Here is a 23,492-nt window from a genome sequence, read left to right on the forward strand (position 1 = left end):
TCATGTACAATGCTGCACTGCTCTGGTCTTTAGAAGGCAGATGTTCCATGTTGGGTTTCTCACTCTCCAACTAAATTGATTCAAAAAATATACTGAAAGTCATCTACACATGGCATCTTGAATCCTCTGTAGTTGATAACCACATGAATATGACACTTTCCTTGCCCTCAGGAGACTTAATCTGTAGTAGAGGAGATAAACACGTGAATAACCATTTACACTTCAAAGGTGAATATAAGGTACTTGGCTATGGTTGTGGGTAGGTCAAGGCTCCTCAGATAACATGCAGGGATGTGGAAGCAAAGGACCTTCTTTGGAGCATCCATGCTTTTGGAATTCTGTATTTTCCCTCTATGGACATGATATTCTCTGAAGTATATGGTGAGTTCTGAACTTTTAATCTGTTTTCAGTGCATATCATAAAAAAGGCAAAGGGACTCGTCCCGCCGCCCCCCGGCATTTTATTATTTCTTTTGCCAACGGAAAGACTTTGGGAGAAACTTAGTAAATAATAAATAAATATGACTAAGTAACATGCAACTTCTGACCCTCTACTCTTTCAAAGAATGAAATGAGCAATATCATCATAAAAAAGAAAGACTCCTTAATTTATTCTCTGATTTGGATAATCTAGGAGCAAACCTTGATAGTCATAGATAGGAGGGTGAGAGAAATCAGTCCTGCTAGAATCGCTCTTTCAGTTGTCAGCACATTTTAATGAAATGCCAGTCTTTTCATGCCAAATCCTGAAGGAAACCTCTGGGTACCGATTGATGAAATGATTTCACTCCCAAATGGAGTCTAAACTAAAATAAAGCCTCTCCCATTTTGCAGAGCACAGCACTCTACAAGTTCAAAAGGTAAGACATACTTTTAGTATGTATAAACTGTGGAGTACATTTGAAAATAAAATTTTTAATTATGTTTGACATCTCAGGCCCAGTGCTGTCATCCGGTAGGAAAGTAACATCTGTTTTGACATCTCTAGTGGTAGAGACTTTAAATCAGTTTTCATATTACTTATCTGCTGGCTAATCAGAATGGATGTGGCATTCCAACCAACTCATTCACGGGGAAGAAAAAAGATATGCAGAGAAGTAAGGCTGCATTCAAACAGGATGAATTTAAATGAAAAATCTAAACTCCTTTGAATATATTATATCTAAGTTTTAATTCAGTGCAAAATTTGAAAATGTTCATTTAATCCTAAAAGTACAGAGTTTTTCTTATTTCTGATACATACTTTTTGTTTTGACTTAAAACTAATAGAATATTGGGTTGCTTGGGTGGCTCAGTCAGTTAATGTCCAATTTGGGCTCAGGTTATGGTCTCATGGTCCGTGAGTTTGAGCTCTGTGGTCGAGCTCTGTGCTGTCAGCTCAGAGCCTGGAGCTTGCTTTGGATTCTATGTCTACCTCTCCCTTTGCCCCTCTCCCACTCAAGCTCTGTCTCTCTCTGTCTTTCAATGAATAAACGTTAAAAAAATTTTTAAAAATCTAATAGAATATTAAAGCATATTTTATTTCTCAGACCATTTGGTTTGATCTCAAGTTCAAGGTTTTAACTGGAGAAAGTTGATTTGCTATTTTCAATAAGAAGTACTTTTAAAATGGCTGGTACAGATTTTTTTTTATGTTTTGTGTTTCACATTGCAAGTATTAGAAAGACATCATGTTATATTGTTTCTTTGATCATTGTATATATAGTCTTAACATCTGCTAATTCATCATGTTTTAGATTTGAAAACATGGTGAAGGAAAACAGCTCCCTTTAGGAATCGTTAATTCCATATCTTTCATACTTGTGGAACTTTCTTAAAGATATGCTAACATAATTTTAGGTGTCTCTTTTGAATTAAAATAAAAGAGATCTCTACTTGAATAACTCAGTATTTCCCTTATAACTGCATTGTTGGGGTAAAAATCATGTTGCCTCAATTCTCTTTTTCTTTTTATATATGTAGGCACAAAATTCATATTTCTGCTTAAGCCCCTACCTATGAATTATAAACTGACTGGTTGGGTTACTAAAGACATAACACCAAATTATTCCAACCGGCCAACTCAGTTAAGCAATTTTGTTAGTGTAGATGCAGCTTTAGTTTAGAGAGAAGCTGGAAGAAACTTACAGATGATTTTATTAGTAAACGTGTGGGAGGATAATCCTTTAAACAGATTAATACTAAAAGGGAGTTGCATGTTCTTCAAAGAAAAAGGCAGAATTTAAACTGAGGAAACTAAAAATAATGGAAATAATTTTCACATTAAATATACATTTACTGGAAAATATATTTGAATGAGTAAAGATATGCCATGTTTTAAGATATAATTTGGTAAACAACAAGCAAGAAGATAAAAAATAATTGTCAGTCACTGTTAATAATAAAAGAAAGGTTTAATAGCTTTGCTTTGAGTATGTTTGTAGGATGCAGTGGTGAACACAGTACAGACCTCCTTTTTATTAAGTATTAATAATGCTTAGATGAGCCTGCACTATTTTTTTAAAGTTTATTTATTTATTTGGAGAGAGTGAGAGTGGGAGAGTAGGAAAGGGGAAGAGAGAGAGGGAGAGGGGGAGAGAGAGCGAGAAAGAATCCCAAGCAGGTTCCATGCTGTCAGTGTAGAGCTGGATGTGGGGCTCAATCCCACGAACCATGAGACTGTGACCTGAGCTGAGATCGAGAGTCAGATACTCAACTGAGTGAGCCACCCAAGCACTCGAGACTGCACAATTTTAATTTTTTAGCAGTTTTTTAAAGTTAAAAAATTTTTTTCCATTTAATTTTTAATTTAAACCCATGTTAGTTAACATATAGGGTAATAATGACTTCAGGAGTAGAATTTAGTGATTTATCACTTACATATAACACACAGTGCTCATCCCAACAAGTGCCCTCCTTAATGCTTATCACCCATTTAGCCCATCCTCCGGCCCAATGCACCTCCAGTAACCCTCAGTTTATTCTGTGTTTAATTAAGAGTCTCTTATTGTTTGCCTCTCTTTCTGTTTCCATCTTATTTTTCCTTCCTTTTCCCTATGTTCATCTGTTTTGTTTCTTAAATTCCACATATGAATGAAATCGTTTAAAATTTGTCTTTCTCTGACTGACTTATTCCACTTAGCATAATACACTCTCGTCCCATCCACGTTGTTGCAAATGGCCAGATTTCATTCTTTTTGAATTCTGAGTAACATTCAATTGCATATATATACCATATCTTTATCCATTCATCATTCGATGGACATTTGGGCTCTTTCCATAATTTGCTGTTGTCGATAGTGCTACTGTAAACATTGGGGTACATGTACTCCTTCAAATCAGCATTTTTGTATCCTTTGGGTAAATACCTAGTAGTGCAATTGCTGAGTCATAGGGTAATGCTAAAGTGAAGGTCAATAATGATGGTATTTTGACAAATCAGATCATAATTTCTAATAGGTTAAAATAGAGACATGGTCAAGACTTTCTTTTTAATTTATACTTATGCCATAGTTGAATGAGTTGTAAATATAATTCCTTCCTTCTCTGTTATCGCTACATCATAGAATTCCATATTGTTTCTTCAAAGTACATAACATATTATATACTCATCATAATTGCATAAATTACTATAAATGTTTTATATATCACTAGACCTATATTACATGCACATTCCCATAGGAAATTGTCTCCTCCAAAAATTATTTAGAATTCAAAACTATACCAAAAGAATCTTATTTTTTAATTATTGGTTATTTTTCTTGTTAAATATAAAATATTTGTTAATTTAAGGAATAGAAAAACTAACATTCTCCTATATACTATCTGGGAGTACCACAGATAAACTTTGAACCAAGAAATCCTTTTTGGTAGACATCACATAAGAGCCCTGCTCTACTAAGGTATTTGATTTAGTGTGCAATCATTTTATCCTGGAAGACACACTAGGAAGTTACATTTGTGGAAGCTAGACATTTTGTGGGTCTTTTTTAAAGTGATTTGTTTTCATGGCTAAGGCGATATACCTTCTTAAACAGTTTTTACCATGTTTGAGAAATGGTTCTTCCCATTTGAAAAAATTATCTTCATCTTGGAGTTCAAGTGGGACAAAAGTGAGGACCAAGAGGAAAAAAAACATCAAGAGTGAGACTTAGGTAGGAAGGAAGGACGGTTGGAAGGAAGGAAAGAAGAAAGGTAGGTAGGAAGAAAGACTTTTCTACACTTCTTTTCTCTCCCCTTGCCATTTGAGTGGTAGGTTTTGGAGAGTCAGAGTTTTGGAGAGACAAAGGTATGATGATGCCTAACAGGATGGACATAGAAAAGGATATTTAGGCCAATTTTTGGTTTAAGCTTTGTGAGAAAAGACCCGAGTGGTGGTGTCCTCAAGATCTTGGGTAAGAAAAAAAAAATTAGCTTTTCAGATAGGGTAACTTGAAGACATTTGGGTATAAAATCCTAATTAGCATTTTCATGGATGGAGGCCGATGGAGAATTTGAGGATCTGGAGAAGGGATCCATTTTATGCTGTGGTATTGGCGAACAAGTTTTGAGGGCAAAAGTGCTGGAGTAATGTATCGCATCTAGTATTCACAGAGACTCAATATTGCTTTTGAGGTTTACATTGGCATATTTCTCCTCAAGTGGTTGTGGAAGTAGACAGTATTCTAGTAATACTTGATTTAAATTAATTAAAATAGAAGCAAGCAAACTGTCACTCTCATGTATAGTAAAGTATAAATCCTAAGTTTGGGGCACATTTTAGTCATTCACATGTCTCTTCATTAAAAAAGATACCCTATCTCTAATTTGATTTCAAAATGCAATTTTATTTAGCAGGAAAATAGAGATTATGTCTCTCTTCTCAAAATTTTGGTATTTTGATCATAAAAGAGAACTAGGATAACATTTGTAGCTTAAAAAAAAGGTCGTCTAATTATGCCTTCAATGTAATTTCAAATTCTAAGTGAAGCAATTAATATTCTCTTTTCTATTTTTTAAGATATTTCTCTTTTAGGATACATGATTATGTACTTTGGAACAAGTGGCATTTGTAATTTTGCATTAATTTATGTCATTTTTACACCATAATATGCATTTGTACTTTATCAGCTGTATTTGAAATAAATAATATCACAATACTTTAGAGTTTTCTAAGATTTTTTTCGTGTACATATTATTTGATGTATTCTTTTCTGATTCAGTGACGTTTTGTTGTATTTGAATATGATGAGGTAGAATTAGGACTATTGCACTCTGTACAAATAATTGTTATAATTAGCAGTTAATAAATTAACTTGATCAATAAATAGGCAAAAGCAGGCTCAAACCTTCATTCTGACCCTTGAATCATGTGCTTTTCTTACTGATTGGATTTGGCAGATATATATTTTTTAATTTATAGGTATTTATTTGCCTTTTTGTCCTTTTTTTTCCCCAGTATATGAAATTTATTGTCAAATTGGTTTCCATACAACACCCAGTGCTCATCCCAAAAGATGCCCTCCTCAATACCCATCACCCACCCTCCCCTCCCTCCCACCCCCCATCAACTCTCAGTTCTCAGTTTTTAAGAGTCTCTTATGCTTTGGCTCTCTCCCACTCTAACCTCTTTTTTTTTTTCCTTCCCCTCCCCCATGGGTTCCTGTTAAGTTTCTCAGGATCCACATAAGAGTGAACACATATGGTATCTGTCTTTTTCTGTATGGCTTATTTCACTTAGCATCACACTCTCCAGTTCCATCCACGTTGCTACAAAGGGCCATATTTCGTTCTTTCTCATTGCCAGGTAGTACTTCATTGTGTATATAAACCACAATTTCTTTATCCATTCATCAGTTGATGGACATTTAGGCTCTTTCCACAATTTGGCTATTGTTGAGAGTGCTGCTATAAACATTGGGGTACAAGTGCCCCTATGCATCAGTACTCCTGTATCCCTTGGGTAAATTCCTAGCAGTGCTATTGCTGGGTCATAGGGTAGGTCTATTTTTAATTTTCTGAGGAACCTCCACACTGTTTTCCAGAGTGGCTGCACCAATTTGCATTCCCACCAACAGTGCAAGAGGGTTCCCGTTTCTCCACTTCCTCTCTAGCATCTATAGTCTCCTGATTTGTTCATTGTGGCCACTCTGACTGGCGTGAGGTGATATCTGAGTGTGGTTTTGATTTGTATTTCCCTGATGAGGAGCGACGTTGAGCATCTTTTCATGTGCCTGTTGGCCATCCCGATGTCTTCTTTAGAGAAGTGTCTCTTCATGTTTTCTGCCCATTTCTTCACTGGGTTATTTGTTTTTCAGGTGTGGAGTTTGGTGAGCTCTTTATAGATTTTGGATACTAGCCCTTTGTCCGATATGTCATTTGCAAATATCTTTTCCCATTCCGTTGGTTGCCTTTTAGTTTTGTTGGTTGTTTCGTTTGCTGTACAGAAGCTTTTTATCTTCATAAGGTCCCAGTAATTCATTTTTGCTTTTAATTCCCTTGCCTTTGGGGATGTGTCAAGTAAGAGATTGCTACGGCTGAGGTCAGAGGTCTTTTCCTGCTTTCTCCTCTAGGGTTTTGATGGTTTCCTGTCTCATATTCAGGTCCTTTATCCATTTTGATTTTATTTTTGTGAATGGTGTCAGAAAGTGGTCTAGTTTCAACCTTCTGCATGTTGCTGTCCAGTTCTCCCGGCACCCTTTGTTAAAGAGACTGTCTTTTTTCCATTGGATGTTCTTTCCTGCTTTGTCAAAGAATAGTTGGCCATACGTTTGTGGGTCTATTTCTGGGGTTTCTATTCTATTCCATTGGTCTATGTGTCTGTTTTTGTGCCAATACCATGCTGTCTTGATGATTACAGCTTTGTAGTAGAGGCTAAAGTCTGGGATTGTGATGCCTCCTGCTTTGGTCTTCTTCTTCAAAATTACTTTGGCTATTCGGGGCCTTTTGTGGTTCCATATGAATTTTAGAATTGCTTGTTCTAGCTTTGAGAAGAATGCTGGTGCAATTTTGATTGGGATTGCATTGGATGTGTAGATAGCTTTGGGTAGTATTGACATTTTGACAATATTTATTCTTCCAATCCATGAGCAGGGAATGTCTTTCCATTTCTTTATATCTTCTTCAATTTCCTTCATAAGCTTTCTATAGTTTTCAGCATACAAATCTTTTACATCTTTGGTTAGATTTATTCCTAGGTATTTTATGCTTCTTGGTGCAATTGTGAATGGGATCAGTTTCTTTATTTGTATTTCTGTTGCTTCATTATTAGTGTATAAGAATGCAACTGATTTCTGTACATTGATTTTGTATCCTGCAACTTTGCTGAATTCATGTATCAGTTCTAGCAGACTTTTGGTGGAGTCTATCGGATTTTCCATGTGTAATATCATGTCATCTGCAAAAAGCAAAAGCTTGACTTCATCTTTGCCAATTTGGATGCCTTTGATTTCCTTTTGTTGTCTGATTGCTGATGCTAGAACTTCCAACACTATGTTCAACAACAGCGGTGAGAGTGGGCATCCCTGTCGTGTTCCTGATCTCAGGGAAAAAGCTCTCAGTTTTTCCCCATTGAGGATGATGTTAGCTGTGGGCTTTTCATAAATGGCTTTTATGATGTTTAAGTATGTTCCTTCTATCCCGACTTTCTCAAGGGTTTTTATTAAGAAAGGGTGTTGGATTTTGTCAAAGGCCTTTTCTGCATCGATTGACAGGATCATATGGTTCTTATCTTTGCTTTTATTAATGTGATGTATCACGTTGATTGATTTGCAAATGTTGAACCGGCCCTGCAGCCCAGGAATGAATCCCACTTGATCATCGTGAATAATTCTTTTTATATGCCGTTGAGTTCGGTTTGCTAGTATCTTATTGAGAATTTTTGCATCCATATTCATCAGGGATATTGGCCTGTAGTTCTCTTTTTGTACTGGGTCTCTGTCTAGTTTAGGAATCAAAGTAATACTGGCTTCATAGAATGAGTCTGGAAGTTTTCCTTCCCTTTCTATTTCTTGGAATAGCTTGAGAAGGATAGGTATTATCTCTGCTGTAAACGTCTGGTAGAACTCCCCTGGGAAGCCATCTGGTCCTGGACTCTTATTTGTTGGGAGATTTTTGATAACCGATTCAATTTCTTCGCTGGTTATGGGTCTGTTCAAGCTTTCTATTTCCTCCTGATTGAGTTTTGGAAGCGTGTGGGTGTTTAGGAATTTGTCCATTTCTTCCAGGTTGTCCAATTTGTTGGCATATAATTTTTTATAGTATTCCCTGATAATTGTTTGTATCTCTGAGGGATTGGTTGTCATAATTCCATTTTCATTCATGATTTTATCTATTTGGGTCATCTCCCTTTTCTTTTTGAGAAGCCTGGCTAGAGGTTTGTCAATTTTGTTTATTTTTTCAAAAAACCAACTCTTGGTTTCGTTGATCTGCTCTACAGTTTTTTTAGATTCTATAATGTTTATTTCTGCTCTGATCTTTATTATTTCTCTTCTTCTGCTGGGTTTAGACTGCCTTTGCTGTTCTGCTTCTAGTTCCTTTAGGTGTGCTGTTAGATTTTGTATTTGGGATTTTTCTTGTTTCTTGAGATAGGCCTGGATTGCAATGTATTTTCCTCTCAGGACTGCCTTCGCTGCGTCCCAAAGCATTTGGATTGTTGTATTTTCATTTTCGTTTGCTTCCATATATTTTTTAATTTCTTCTCTAATTGCCTGTTGACCCACTTATTCGTTAGTAGGGTGTTCTTTAACCTCCATGCTTTTGGAGGTTTTCCAGACTTTTTCTTTGGTTGATTTCAAGCTTCATGGCATTGTGGTCTGAAAGTATGCATGGTATAATTTCAATTCTTGTATACTTATGAAGGGCTGTTTTGTGACCCAGTATATGATCTATCTTGGAGAATGTTCCATGTGCACCCGAGAAGAAAGTATATTCTGTTGCTTTGGGATGCAGAGTTCTAAATATATCTGTCAAGGCCATCTGATCCAATGTATCATTCAGGGCCCTTGTTTCTTTATTGACCATGTGTCTAGATGATCTATCCATTTCTGTAAGTGGATTGTTAAAGTCCCCTGCAATTACCACATTCTTATCAATAAGGCTGCTTATGTTTGTGAGTAATTGTTTTATATATTTGGGGGCTCCGGTATTTGGCGCATAGACATTTATAATTGTTAGCTCTTCCTGATGGATAGACCCTGTAATTATTATATAATGCCCTTCTTCATCTCTTGTTACAGCCTTTAATTTAAAGTCTAGTTTGTCCTATATAAGTATGGCTACTCTAGCTTTCTTTTGGCTTCCAGTAGCATGATAAATAGTTCTCCATCCCCTCACTCTCAATCTAAAGGTGTCCTCAGATCTAAAATGAGTCTCTTGTAGACAGCAAATAGATGGGTCTTGTTTTTTTTATCCATTCTGATACCCTATGTCTTTTGGTTGGCGCATTTAGTCCATTTACATTCAGTGGTATTAAAGAAAGATACGGGTTTAGAGTCATTGTGATGTCTGTATGTTTTATGCTTGTAGCGATGTCTCTGGTACTTTGTCTCACAGGATCCCCCTTAGGATCTCTTGTAGGGCTGGTTTAGTGGTGACAAATTCCTTCAGTTTTTGTTTGTTTGGGAAGACCTTTATCTCTCCTTCTATTCTAAATGACAGACTTGCTGGATAAATGATTCTCGGCTGCATATTTTTTCTGTTCAATACATTGCAGATCTCGTGCCAATCCTTTCTGGCCTGCCAAGTTTCAAAAGAGAGATCAGTCACGAGTCTCATAGGTCTCCCTTTATAAGTTAGGGCACGTTTATCCCTTGCTGCTTTCAGAATTTTCTCTTTATCCTCGTATTTTGCCAGTTTCACTATGAAATGTCATGCAGAAGATCGATTCAAGTTACGTCTGAAAGGAGTTCTCTGTGCCTCTTGGATTTCAATGCCTTTTTCCTTCCCCAGTTCAGGGAAGTTCTCAGCTATTATTTCTTCAAGTACCCCTTCAGCACCTTTCCCTCTCTCTTCCTCCTCCTCTTCTGTGGGCCTCTCGTCTGCGCTTGGCTCTGGAGACTCTGTTCTGCTAGTTTCTGGTGGTTTTCTGGGTTAGTTAGGCAGGTGTAGGTGGAATTTAAGTGATCAGCAGGATACGCGGTGAGCCCAGCGTCCTCCTACCCGCCATCTTCCAGTTCCTCCTCTTAAATTTATGTTTAACATACAGTGTTGTTCTGTTAACTTCAACTGTACAATATAGTAATTAAACAATTCTACACATTACTTGGTGCTCATCATGATAGGTGTACTTTTAAAGCCCTTCCCTTATTTCACCCATCGCACCCACCCATCTTCCCTCTTGTAACAATCAGTTTGTTCTCCATATTTTCAGAGTCTGATTTTTTTGTTTCTCTTTTTTTCCTTTGTTCATTTGTTTTGTTTCTTAAATTTCATATATGAGTGAAATCATATAGTATTTGGCTCTCACTGACTTATTTCACTTAGCATTATACTCTATCCAAGTTGTTGCAGATGACAAGATTTTATTCCTTTTTATGGCTGATTTATGATATTCCCTTGTATATATCTATCACATCTTTTTTATCCATTTATCTATTGATGGGCATTTGGGTTTCTTCCATAATTTGACTATTGTAAGTAATGCTGTAAGAAACATATACAAAGGTACATATATCCTTTTGAATTAGTGTTGTGGTGTTTTTTGTTTTTGTTTTTGTTTTTGTTTTTCGTATTCTTAGGGTAAATAACCAGTAGTATGATTACTGGATTGTAGGAAAGTTCTGTTTTTAATTTTTTGAGGAACCTCCATACTGTTCATCGCATTGGCTTCACCAGTTTGTGTACCATCAACAGTGCGCAATGGTTCCTTTATCTCCATATCCTCACCAACGCTTGTTGTTTCTTGTGTTTTTGATTTTAGCTATTCTGTCATGTATAGGGTGAAATCTCACTGTAGTTTTGATTTGCATTTTCCTGATGGTGAATAATGTTAAGCATCTTTTCATGTGTCTATTAACTATATGTATGTCTTCTTTAGAGAGATGTCTGTTCATGTCTTCTCTCCATTTTTAATTGGATTATTTGGGGTTTTTTGGTGTTCAGTTGTAAACATTCTTTATATATTTTTGATATTATCCCTTATTGGACATATCATTTACAAATATCTTCTCCCATTCAGTAGGTTGTGTTTTAGTTTTGTTGATTGTTTCCTTTGCTGTTCAGAAGCTTTTTATTTTGATGTAGTCCCAATAGTTTATTTTTGCTTTTGTTTTTCTTGCCTCAGGAGACATATCTAGAAATGCGTTACCATGGCCTCTATCAGAGAGATTACTGACTATGCTCTATTCTAGGATTTTTATGGTTTCAGGTCTCACATTTAGGTCTTTAAATCATTTTAAGTTATTTTTGTGTATAAGAAAGTTGTCCAGTTTCATTCTTTTGTAGGTATCTGTCCAGGTTTCCCAGAACCGTTTGTTGAAGGGACTTTTTCCCATGGTATATTCATTCCTCCTTTGTTGAAGATTAATCGACCATATAATTGTGGGTTTATTTCTGGGTTTTCTATTCTGTTCTGTTGATCTATGTGTTTTTTTTTGTGTGTCAATTCCGTACTGGTTTGATTACTACAGCTTTGTAATATATCTTGAAATGTGGGAGTATGGTACCTCCAGCCTTGTTCTTATTTTTTAAGATTGCTTTGGCTCTTTGGGGTCTTTTGTGGTTCCATACCAATATTAGGGTTATTTTTTTTACTTCTGTGAAAAATGCTGTTGGTATTTTGCTAGGGATTTCTTTGAATCTGTAGAGTGCTTTGAGTAGTATGAACATTTTAACATTATTGGTTCTTCCAATCCATGAACATGGAGTAGCTTTCCATTTGTGTCATGTTCAATTTCTTTTATCATTGTTTTATAGTTTTCAGAGTACAGGTTTTTCACCTCCTTGGTTAAGTTATTCATAGGTATTTTATTATTTTGGTGCAGTTGTAAATGGTACTGTTTTCTTAATTTCTCTTTCTGCTGCTTCATTATTGGTGTATAGAAATGCAGCAGATTTCTGTACATTGATTTTTGTATCCTGCGAACTTACTGAATTAATTTATCAGTTCTAGTAGTTTTTTCATGGAGTCTTTCTAGTTTTCTATATATGTAGTCAGGTCATGTGCAGATGGTGAAAGTTTTACTTCTTCCTTACCAATTTGAATGCCTGATTTTTTTTCTTAGTCTGATTGCTGTGGCTATGACTTCCAGTATTATGTTGAATAAAAGTGGTGAGAGTGGACATCCTTGTCTTGTTCTTGGTCTTAAGGGAAAAGCTCTCTGTTTTTTACCATAGGTGTGATGTTATCTGTGGGTTTTTCATAGCTGGCCTTTATTATGTTGAGGTATGTTCCCTCTCAACCTACTTTGTTGAAGGTTTTTATCATGAATGGGTGTTGTACTTTGTCAAACACTTTTTCTGCATCTATTGAGAAGATCATGTGGTTTTGATCCTTTGTCTTGTTGATGTGATGTGTGATGTTGATTGATTTGTGAATATTGAACCATTCTTGCATCCCAGGATAACTCCCGCTTGATCCTGGAGAATGATTTTTTTAATGTATTAATGGATTCAGTTTGTTAGTATTTTGTTGAGGATTTTTGCATCTATGTTCATCAGATATGTTGGCCTGTAGTTCTCTTTTTTTGTAATGTGTTTATCTGGTTTAAGTATCAGGGTAGTGCTGGCCTCACAGGATGAATTTGAAAGTTTTCCTTCCTCTTCTATTTTTTTGGAATAGTTTAAGAAGAATAGGTATTAACGCTTCCTTAAGTGTTTGGTAGAATTCACCTGTGAAGCTATCTGGTCCTGGACTTTTGTTTGTTGGGAATTGTTTTGTTTTTGCTTTTAAACTGATTTATTTATTTATTTTTTGATTACTTATTCAACTTCATTGCTGGTAATTGGTTTGATTAAATTTTCTATTTCTTCCTAATCTAGTCTTGGGAAGTTATATGTTTCTAGGAATTTATCCATTGTTTTCTAGGTTGTCCAATTTGTTGTATACAATTTTTCATAATATTTGTCTGTAATCCTTTATATTTTTGTATTGTCTGTTGTTTTTGCATCCTCTTTTCTTTGTGATTTTTTTCAGTACTCTCTCTCTCTCTCTCTCTCTTTTTTTAAGTGGCTAAAGGTTTTCAATTTTGCTGGTCTTTTCAAAGAATCAGCTCCTAGTTTAATTGATCTGTTGTGTGCATGTTTTTTGTTTAGTTTCTATTTTGTTGTTTTTTGTTGTGCTCTAATCTTTATTATTTCTTTCCATCTACTCTTTTTGGGTTTTGTTCTTCTTTTTCTAACTCCTTTAGGTATAAGGTTATGTTGTTTATTTGAGATTTTTCTTGCTTTATGAGGTAGACCTGTATTGCTATAAATTTCCCCTTAGAATAGCTTTTGCTGTATCTCAAAGATTTTGGATCATTGTGTTTTCATTTTCATTTGTCTCCATGTAACTTTTAATTTCTTCTTTGATTTCATGGTTGACACATTAATTTTTTAGTAGCTTGTTTTTTAACTTCCATGTATTTGTGCTCCTTCCAGATTTTTTTCTTACTGATTTCTAGTTTCATAGCATTGTGGTCAGAAAAGATGCAAAATTCAGTCTTTTTGAATGTATTGAGACTTGTTTTTCAGGGTGACATGTAGTCTGTTTTGGAGAATGTTCCATATGTACTTGAAAAGAGTGTTTATTCCACTATTGTAGGATAGAATGTTGTGAATGTATCTGTCATATCCATCTTATCGAATGTGTCATTCAAAGCCACTGTTTCCTTGTTGATTTTCTGTTTGGGTAATCTATCAGTTGATGTAAGTGGGGTGCTAAAGTCCCCTACTGTTATTTTATTGCTATATATTACTTTCTTTATGTTAGTTATCAGCTGCTTTATGTATTTGGTGCTTTCATGTTGGGTGCATAAATATTCACAATTGTTATATCTTGTTGGATCTTTCTCTGAATGATTATATAGTGTTCTTCTTTTTCTCTGGTTACAGTCTTTGCTCTGTGTTTATTTTTTTAAGTTTATTTATTTATTTTGAGAGATAGAGAGAGCAAGGGAGGAACAGAGAGAGAGGGAGAGACAGAGGATTCCAAGCAGGCTCCAAGCTGTCAGCACAGGGCCCGATGTGGGGCTTGAACTCACACACTGTTAGGTGAAGCCAACAGTCAGACGTTTAACTGACTGAGCCACCCAGGCTCTTTCACTCTTTTGTTTTAATGTCTGTTGTGTTCAGTATAATTATTGCTACCTTGGCTTTCTTTTTACTTTCATTTTCATGATAAATGCTTTTCTATCCCTTTACTTTCCATTTGCATGTATCTTTATGTCTGACATGAGTCTGTTGTGCACAGCATATGATGGGTTTTGTTTTTTTATCTATTCCTTCTCCCTATGTCTTTTGATTGGAGTGTTTAGTTCATTTTACATTCTAAATAATTATGGATAGGTATGTACTTATTGCTATTTTGTTACTTGTTTTATGGTTGTTTTAGTAGTTTTCCGCTATTCCTTTTTTCTGTTGCTGCCTTCTCTTACAATTTGCTGAATTTCTTTAGTGATCCTAGAACTTGGTTGGATTCCTTTATCTTTATTTTTTGCATATCTATTACTGTTTTTTGTTTGTTTATTTGTTTGTTTAAGTAAGCTCTTTGCCCAACGTGGGTCTTGAACTCATGATCCTTAGATCCAAATCCCATGCTCTGACTGAGCCGGCCAGGTGACCCTATTACTGGTTTTTTATTTGTGGTTACTATTAGGTTTGTCTATCAAGCTTCTGCATATAGCAGTCTATGTTAAGTTGATGGTTGCTTAAATTTAAACCTGTTCTTTACCCCCTGCTTCATTTTAGGTATATAGTGTTATGCTTTACATCATACTATTTTTGAATCTCTTCATGGATTTTTTAGTTATATTTAATATCACTGCTTTTGTGTTTCCTATTTTGTTTACTCCTACTTATGGTCTTTCTATTCCACTCAAAGTACTCTTTAACATTTCTTATAAGGCTGGTTTAGTGTTGATGAATTCTTTTAACCTTTGTCTGGGAAACTCTTTATCTGTCCTTCTATTTTGAATGATGACCTTACTGGATAGAGTCTTCTTGGTTGCAGGTTTTTTTTTCTTTCTGCCCCTTGAATATATTATGCCATTCCTTCTGGCCTGCATAGTTTCTGCTGAAAATCAGCTAAAAGCCTTATAGGATTTCCCTTGTATGTAACTGTTGTATTTTCTCTTGCTACTTTTAAGATTCTTTTTTTATCCTTACGTTTTTGCCATTTTAATACTATGTGTCATGGTGTGGACCCCCTTGGGTTGATTTTGTTGGGGGCTCTCTCTGCCCCCTGGATATGTATTTCTGTTTCCTTCCCTAGATTTGGGAAATTTTCAGCTCTTATTTCTTTAAATAAATTTTCTTCCTTCTTTTTAATGTTTTCTCCTTGTAGAGTCACTATAATGTGAATGTTATTACATTTGGTGGTGTCACTGAGTTCCCTTACTCTTCATTTTTTTATTATTCGTTTTTCTTTCTCCTGTTGACCTTGATTGCTTTCCATTACTCTGTCCTCTGTGTTGCTGATCTGTTCTTCTGCTTCCCCTGGTCTACTGTTTATTTCCTGTAGTGTATATTTAATTTCATTCAGTGAATTCTTTATCTCTTATTGGATCTGTTTTGTATTTTCTATCACATTATTGAGACTCCACTTTCTTTTCAAGTCCAGTGAGTATTTTTATGACTATTAATTTAAATTCTCTATCTGGCATATTGTTTATCTCCATTTCAGTTTCCTTTCTTGCTGTGATTTTGTCCTCTTCTTTCATTTGGGACATATTCATCTGTGAACTCATTTTGTCCAACTCCATATGCATGTTTCTTTGTGTTAGGATGCCATCTATATTTCCTGCTCTTGAAAGTAGTGGTTTTATGCAGAAAAGTAGTGGTTTTATGTACTTCCCTGTAGTGCAGTGTCCCCTGGTCACCAGAACGTGGTGCTTCAGAGGTATCTCCTATGTGTGTTGCTTGTGGCCTGCTGTTGTGGCTGAGACCTGTTTGCTTTCAGTCCAGTCATCTGCAATGGCTCTTTTTGCCTATTGCACGTGGGGTCAGTCTGAGGCTGCTTTGGGCTTGAGTTTAGTCATATCAGGCATTTGCCAGAGCTGCAGTAATACTGCAGGTAACTGAAGGGTACTTTCCCAGTGATGTCCTCTGAGAAACTATCATTGGTGGTTGGGGCCACAGTCTGACTGGTGTATGTGGTTACCTTCTTCTCTTCCTGGGGCAGGAGTCACTTTGGAGTGGTAATGGCCCCTATCAGGGCTGCTTGCCCTCTTCCAGGCTCGTGGTGCTACTTTGGGTGGCCTCCTGCCAAGGTCATGTTAGAAGGGGCATTTCTACAGGAATAAGGAGGGGCTGTGTGAATGGTGGACAACAAGGTCTGTACCATTCTGCTGGTGGAGGGAACCTGCCACTGTCCTGGAAAACCCCTGCCAAGATGGAGGGTTTGGTCTGTAGAAGATTATAGGGTTGAAGGGTCCCTGCCAAAGATCCCAAAGATCCTAGCCCCTCCAGCACACACTTTCACATTAGTAAATAAATCACCTTCCAGGATACCCTAGGTGTTTTTCCATCTGCTGCTTCTCTGCTCTATCTCAGCAAGGCTGTTTGTTGTGCTTTCCCTTTTGGGGCAGGGACTCAGTTTCCCATTGCCCTCTGGCTCTCCCAGAGCCGAGCTACTTATTGGAAAAGTTCCAGGTGTTCTTTCCATAATTTGACTATTGTTGATAATACTGCTATAAACATTGGGATGCATATGCCCCTTCAAATCAGCATTTCTGTATCCCTTGGATAAATACCTACTAGCACAATTGCTGGGTTGTAGGGTAGCTCTATTTTTAATTTTTTGAGGAACCTCCATACTGTTCTCCAGAGTGGCAGCACTGGTTTGCATTTCCATCAACTAACTGATGAATGGATACAGAAGATGTGAGATACACACACACACACACACACACACACACACACACACACACACTAGAATATTACTCAGCAATCAAAAAGTATGAAATATTGCCATTTCCAACAACATGGATGAAACTAGAGTGTATTATGTTAAGTGAAATAAGTCACAGAAAAGACAAATATGATTTCACTCATGTGGAATTTAAGAAACACAATAGATAAACATAAGAGAAGGCGTGGAAAATTAATATGGAAACAGAGAGGGAGGCAAACCATAAGAGACTTTTAAATACAGAGAACAAACTGAGGTTTCTGGAGGGGTGTTGGGTGGGAGGATGGGCTAAATGGGTGACAGGCATTAAGGAGAGCACTTGTTTGGATGAACATATGGAAGTGATGAATCACTGGTATCTCTTCCTCAAACCAATACTACACTGTATGCTAACTAACTTGAATTTAAGTAAAAACAATGAATAAGGGGGGAAAAGAACAACAACAAAATAAAAAATAAAAGTTCCAGGTTTTAAGACCCACAGATTGTAAGAACTCACAAAGTTAGACCCCTCTGGTTTTCCAAGCAGAATGTTATGGGGTTTCATCTTCCCAGTGTGAGTCCCTTGTGCCTGGGGTGTCTTGTGTGGGACTTGATCCTATCTTCTCTCCATGCCTGCTGCAGTGTCCCTTCCTCCAGTGGTCAAAGGGCAGTTTGACCTCCCCTGGATCTCCACTCTTCCTCCCCTGTTCAATGTAGCCTCTTCTCTACATTTAGCTGTGTGGAATCTGTTCTATCAGTATTCAGGTCGTTTTCTGGTTTATTTATTCTGATATGCATGTTGTTTTAGGTGTCACTTGGGGAGGAGGTGAGTCTAGGAGCCTCGTACTCTGCCATCATCCCTAGAAGTCATAATAAGTGTACTCTTAATCTCCTTTACCCCTTTCACCCATCCCTCAACCCACCTCCCCTCTGGCAATCATGTTTGTTCTCAGTATTTGCCAGATAATTTTTAAATCTCCACTTTAGGCTATGCATGTTATATCTTTTCACTTTCTTATTATATTTTATAAATGTTAAATTGTAGCAAGATATTTTCTTCTGAGTTGGTAGATTTACATTTTCCTCAAAATTTTCTTTCAGTATTTTAAAAATTGAATTCGTTATTGGTATCAGTTTGTGTTTTAAAGGATAATTTACTTTTAAACTTCAAATCACTCTTTTCTGTGGAAACTATGACATAAAAATCACATCTGCATTCATAGGTGCACCCTGATATAAATTAGTGATTGAATAAAATTTTAAAAGGGGAAGGAATAGAGACATCTCTGTGTGGATTCCAAATAATTGTGTAGATACTCCACCCTCAAGTAGGTGTCACATGACCGCCCATGGCTTAAATATGAGCTGTAGATAATAACTTTCTTCCAAAGTGAAAAGAAGGAAAAAGAGTAACTTTATAGAGCAGAAACTTGACAATCCACTATCTCAGTCCGAGGTTAAGGTTAAAAATCAACAATGATAAGTCATGTTGATAGTATGTACCCTTGCTTTAATGTAGTGAGAATGGCATTTTACTTCTGCAGTCTTCTGTAAAACCCATAATCTAAATCTAATCATAAGAAAAAGATCAGAGCGATTTCAATTGAAGGAAATTCTAAAAATTACCTGACCAATACTTTTCAAAACTGTCAAGTTCATCAAAAACAAGGAAAGCCAGAGAAAGTGTCACAGCCAAGAGCAACCTAAGGAGAGATGACAGCAAAATATTGTGTGGTATCCTGGAATAGAAAAAGAACATTAGGTGAAAACTAGGGAAATATTAATTAAAAGATAGTTCTTACTTAGTTAATTGAAAAAATGCATTGGCTAGGCAATCTCTCCTATTGGTATATCACAATTTATTCCTATGTATAATAAAAGTATGTAAAAATTTATTCCTATTGTAATGCTTTCTGAATCATTCAATTTAATTCAGTGCCATGCTAGAACAAAGAAACTGATACCATGCTCAGATCAAAGACAATTTGCAACAAATGCCAGTACATTTTTCTTTTTTTTAAATTACACATACCAAACAAAATCAATTAAAATACCATTTGGTATACTGCAACAAGAAAAGGACAAACTATCTGAAGACTTTATAATGGGAAAAAGCAAAGGTAGAACATTTTTAAATTAAAGATGGAAATACGTATATTTATAACAATATCAGACATCATACCTAGAATATAAGTTACTTGGGATTCCATATGTGACATCTGTCTTGGAAACAATCTATATGAAGATATGTCAAAAAAGATTATGTCTTTATGTAATCAAGTGCAGTTTTGAAAATTACATCTGTCATGATTGAAGAGAGACCATTAGGTGATTACTACAATATAGGAAAATAGTTAGCAAATGTGTTATAGTTCTAACATTGCTGAGATTTCCAAGTTTATTAGAAATTTGATTGAATTTAGTCATGACCATAGGATAAATGAAAATGTATATATCTTCCATTTTGTATCACTACTGGTAGCATCTTAAGAAGAATAGCACCTTCTGGAGGAACCTTATGATTGAAGCATAATTATTTTTATTCTTTGTAGACTGTAGTGCATACATTAGCAGGCATATTCTCTGGTGAATGGCAACATAATGTAGAGAAAGAGGACTTTGGAGAACCATATGGAAGTTCTTTGTTCCCATAGCAACTTGAGCATACATTGAAAGGATCTGTGTATATGACTGTTCTCTATCTATAGTATAATGGACTTAGTACAGGACTGTATCTTGTTTTTCTTTCTCCATTGCCTATAGTTATTAAAGTAAAGCATTCTGATCTTAAGTGATGTTAGAGTCAGATGAATGGACCCCAACATAACATATAAATATAATCCCAACTCTGTTACTAAACAGCAGTATGGTAGAGTTGATTCGATCATAAGTTTGTAATAGTTTGATCTAGAGTAGATACTAAATAAATATTTGGCTCCCTCCAATGTAATTGAGGTTGTGGATATTTTTCAATATCATTTCCAGTATTGTTTTTATTTCCGTTATCTTAAAAAATGTTTGTTTCTATTACCATTATTAGAATCAAACCCTAATTTGAAATAAATACCTCCTTGTATTATAAATAAATACCTACTGCTTGTAGGACAACCAATGGACCATATTTTTAATGGTTGGTGACAGCCTTGGGCACAAAGGGAGAGTGGGTTTTAACTCTTTGCATGGTTTCTTTCAGGAAATGTAACTGAGTTCAGCCAATGGCTTTATTTTCTTAACTTTATAGAAGTTTTAGTCCCCTTTTGTTTCTGATTTTCCATTTATTATTCTTTGTAATAAATACAGGTGAGAAATATAAAATATAAGTGATAAAAGTAAAATATGAAAGTTATGTATATAATGACTGCCATCATTTAAATAAATATGGACAAATTGTAAAAGATTTGTAATGTTGATATAATAGACTTACATGTTCAATGTTTTCTAAAGTTGTGTGTGCTATTTTAAGTTAAAACGCTTAAAATTTTTTGTTTATAATTTATTTCTGTTAACGAATTGACATAGGAAAGACCATTTGTCTCTTTAACCAATAGCATTTTGAACTCCTACTCAGCCTTTTAACATTACTCTATGTGTGTTTACTTGCTTTTGTCAGGCTGCCTCCCTTCTCTGTTATAACCGGACACCCTTTCCTTCTAGAATACTATAAAATTGTTCTGGAGCAGGACTCATACCTCATATATGAAATATAGGGGGCTCAGTAGAGAAGGCATCCTATGAAATAGGGAGTGGTGTGCTTATTACTGGAGTCTGAAGGACCCACTTAGAGGCATAAGAAATATACTTCCTTTTCAACACTGGTACATTCTGGTGTCCAAAGAAGTCAAATCTCTGGATTAAATTCTTTTTATCAGCTGGTATTTTACTAGTTCTGCTCTATCTAGAGCACATGTTCTTTTTTTTTTTTTTTTAAGTTTATTTATTTATTTTGAGAGAGACAGAGGCAGCGCAAGTTGGGGAGGGGCAGAGAGAGAGAGGGAGACAGAATCCCAAGCATGCTCCATATTGTCAGCATGCCAGACGCAGGGCTTGAGCTCATGAAACCATGAGATCATGACCTGGGCCAAAACTAAGAGTTGGACACTTAACCGACTGAGCCACCCAGGCACCCCTAGAGCACATGTTCTTAACCTGGGGCTAGATACAGAATTCCTATAGAAAAAAAATCTTTATACTCTGACATTTATTATTTAATTATGAATGAAAGTAATAAATCATGGTAATATTAGCAGTACTTATGACTTTGTCAACATTATAAATCAGAGATGTTTTCATATCACATTATAGTTGGTATATATATCTCACTATGTTTATATTCTCTACTGCTTCAAAATGCAGTAGTTATTAGACTTGGTATTAGGTCTTGTTAATTGATGCCTTATTAAGGAAGATGGATTAAGACACAATTTGAGATAAGGAGGCTAGAAAATGAGATCAAGAAGCATTTTCTATTTTATTTGTACTATTCCATTTCTTAAGTTAGATGGTGAATTCATGAGTGTTTATTTTATTGCCATGTTTTATAACCTCATTATTCTGTGTTCCTTTGTATGCAATAAAAATTTATGTAACTTTTAAGTCTTTGTATAATATCTGTTAGATACCAGTAGTGCCCACTCTACTCCCTGCTCCCCCCATTTTGAAAAATCCCTACCACTGCCCTTGCTGAACTGGTAGAGTACCATGTGACCCTACACTGTGGGATAGTTTGTTGAGCTAGAGGTGAACTCCTGACCTATGGAGTAATCTATGAAGTTGCTCAAAATCTTGAATTTTAAGGATATGGTTTGAAAAGAACTGGATGGAGCTGCCTCCTGATCAAAATCTTGAATTGAGACACAGAAGATGTCTCTTACTATAGATAATTGAATCCAAAGGCCTATACCTATTATGGGATATAGTAAGAGGGACTCATTGGTTACATTTAGTAAGGCCAATGAACTCCTAAAACTATGTATGTGCAGAAGTTTATATGATCCTTCAGGGATGCTCATGGCTGTCACCTGAGGTCTCTGATCTAATACAGGGTAAGAAATAGGGGATAACAGGCTTATGAAGAACTTGAGTAGTTAAATGAAAACAGAGCAGATAAATAGAGGGAAACAGAGAAACTAGGAGGGACACTGAAATAGAGGTGAATAGGCTTGTGCCCTTCCTGAGCCATCTTTTATCTTTTTGGGATATTCTTATGGGAAATCTGATCCTTTCAAAAGGAAGATCAGTTGAGATCTTTTTATTTATTTGGATTAAAAGAGTCCTGTGTATGAAAATATAAAAGGTATACCCTTAATGAATTTTTAGTTAATTTTCAAATTTGGAAGTTTTCCTAAAGAGCAAATCAACTTACAGTTGTTCAAAAACTGCTCATTACTATGGAGAATAGTTGGAATAGTTAATTCTTGGCAACTAATTAACACTTGAGCAAGAACTCAAGGGAGATTTTTTTTAAGTTATAGAAATAGTACAGAGAGAATCATCCAAGTCATTCTAGGCATATTAGGTGTGTTGAAATGCTAGTGAGAATTCTTTTTTCTCATCAATCATTGATCTGGGAAGCACTAGTAGACACCTTTCAAACTATGATGTGCTTGGCTATGCATTACTTTTGCAGTGATTTGTGGTTCCAAGTAAAACTTAATGCTTCTGATCACACATAGTCAAAAACCAAAACCAAAAATCAACAAATGGATCACAACAGAATTGTCCCTTTTAAGTTGCAAATTCCTGATTATTCAGCCAGAATGAATTCTTTCAGGCAGAAATGGAACCATGTTCTAGCTTCTAAAATGTATTTCTTTATTGCACATACTGCTCCTTGTTTATTGTCCTTGCTTTCTCAAACGTTTTAATTGTTCTTGGGGCAAGGAAACTAGAACTTGCAAAAATCTTTAAAATGTTTTTCTTATTGTGTAAAGACTATTGGCTCTGCATTCTCCAACCAATATTTTTGAAGTCCCTTTCGATTTGTACACTTACATAACCATTCAGAGGAATTATTGTCCTTCTCATAAAAAGTACTTTGTCTTATGATGTTTGGAGAATTTATCATTTAATACCTAAGGAGGAAGTCATTTTTTTTCAAGTGGCAAAAGCTGCATGAAAAACATGTGACAAACATGTGGTACCCCATTGTTATATAGGGTCATTGTCAGTTAGCCCTCTTGCAGATCTCTCCTGAAGTTAAGGTAATCTAGTAGAAAACAAACCAGATAGAAATTTAATACTTTTTTTCTATCTTTTTCTCTGGGTTTAGGCATTAACTCTCAAAGTGATTGTTATGGTGCTCTTTGGAAAGTTATTAATTATGTACTTCACTGTCACATGGTTGCAGGTGAAACAAATGTGATTCTTGAAGTTTCAAGCAAAGAAATAATTAAAAAAACAGTATCTTTTAAATAGGGGTAAGTACTATTAAGTGTTTTATATCATACACGAATAACTCATTGTAAATAACATATAAAGGACATATTTTATGGTTTCACGTACATTT

General features: G+C 35.7%; 1 pseudogene; it reads left to right on the top strand.

The window, feature by feature from the left end:
* LOC109497557 overlaps positions 1–23,492 on the top strand; it is a 184,940-nt pseudogene that overhangs the window by 127,021 nt on the left and 34,427 nt on the right.

This window comes from Felis catus, chromosome A2 (assembly GCF_018350175.1).
Source record: "Felis catus isolate Fca126 chromosome A2, F.catus_Fca126_mat1.0, whole genome shotgun sequence".
Lineage (NCBI taxonomy): Eukaryota > Metazoa > Chordata > Mammalia > Carnivora > Felidae > Felis > Felis catus.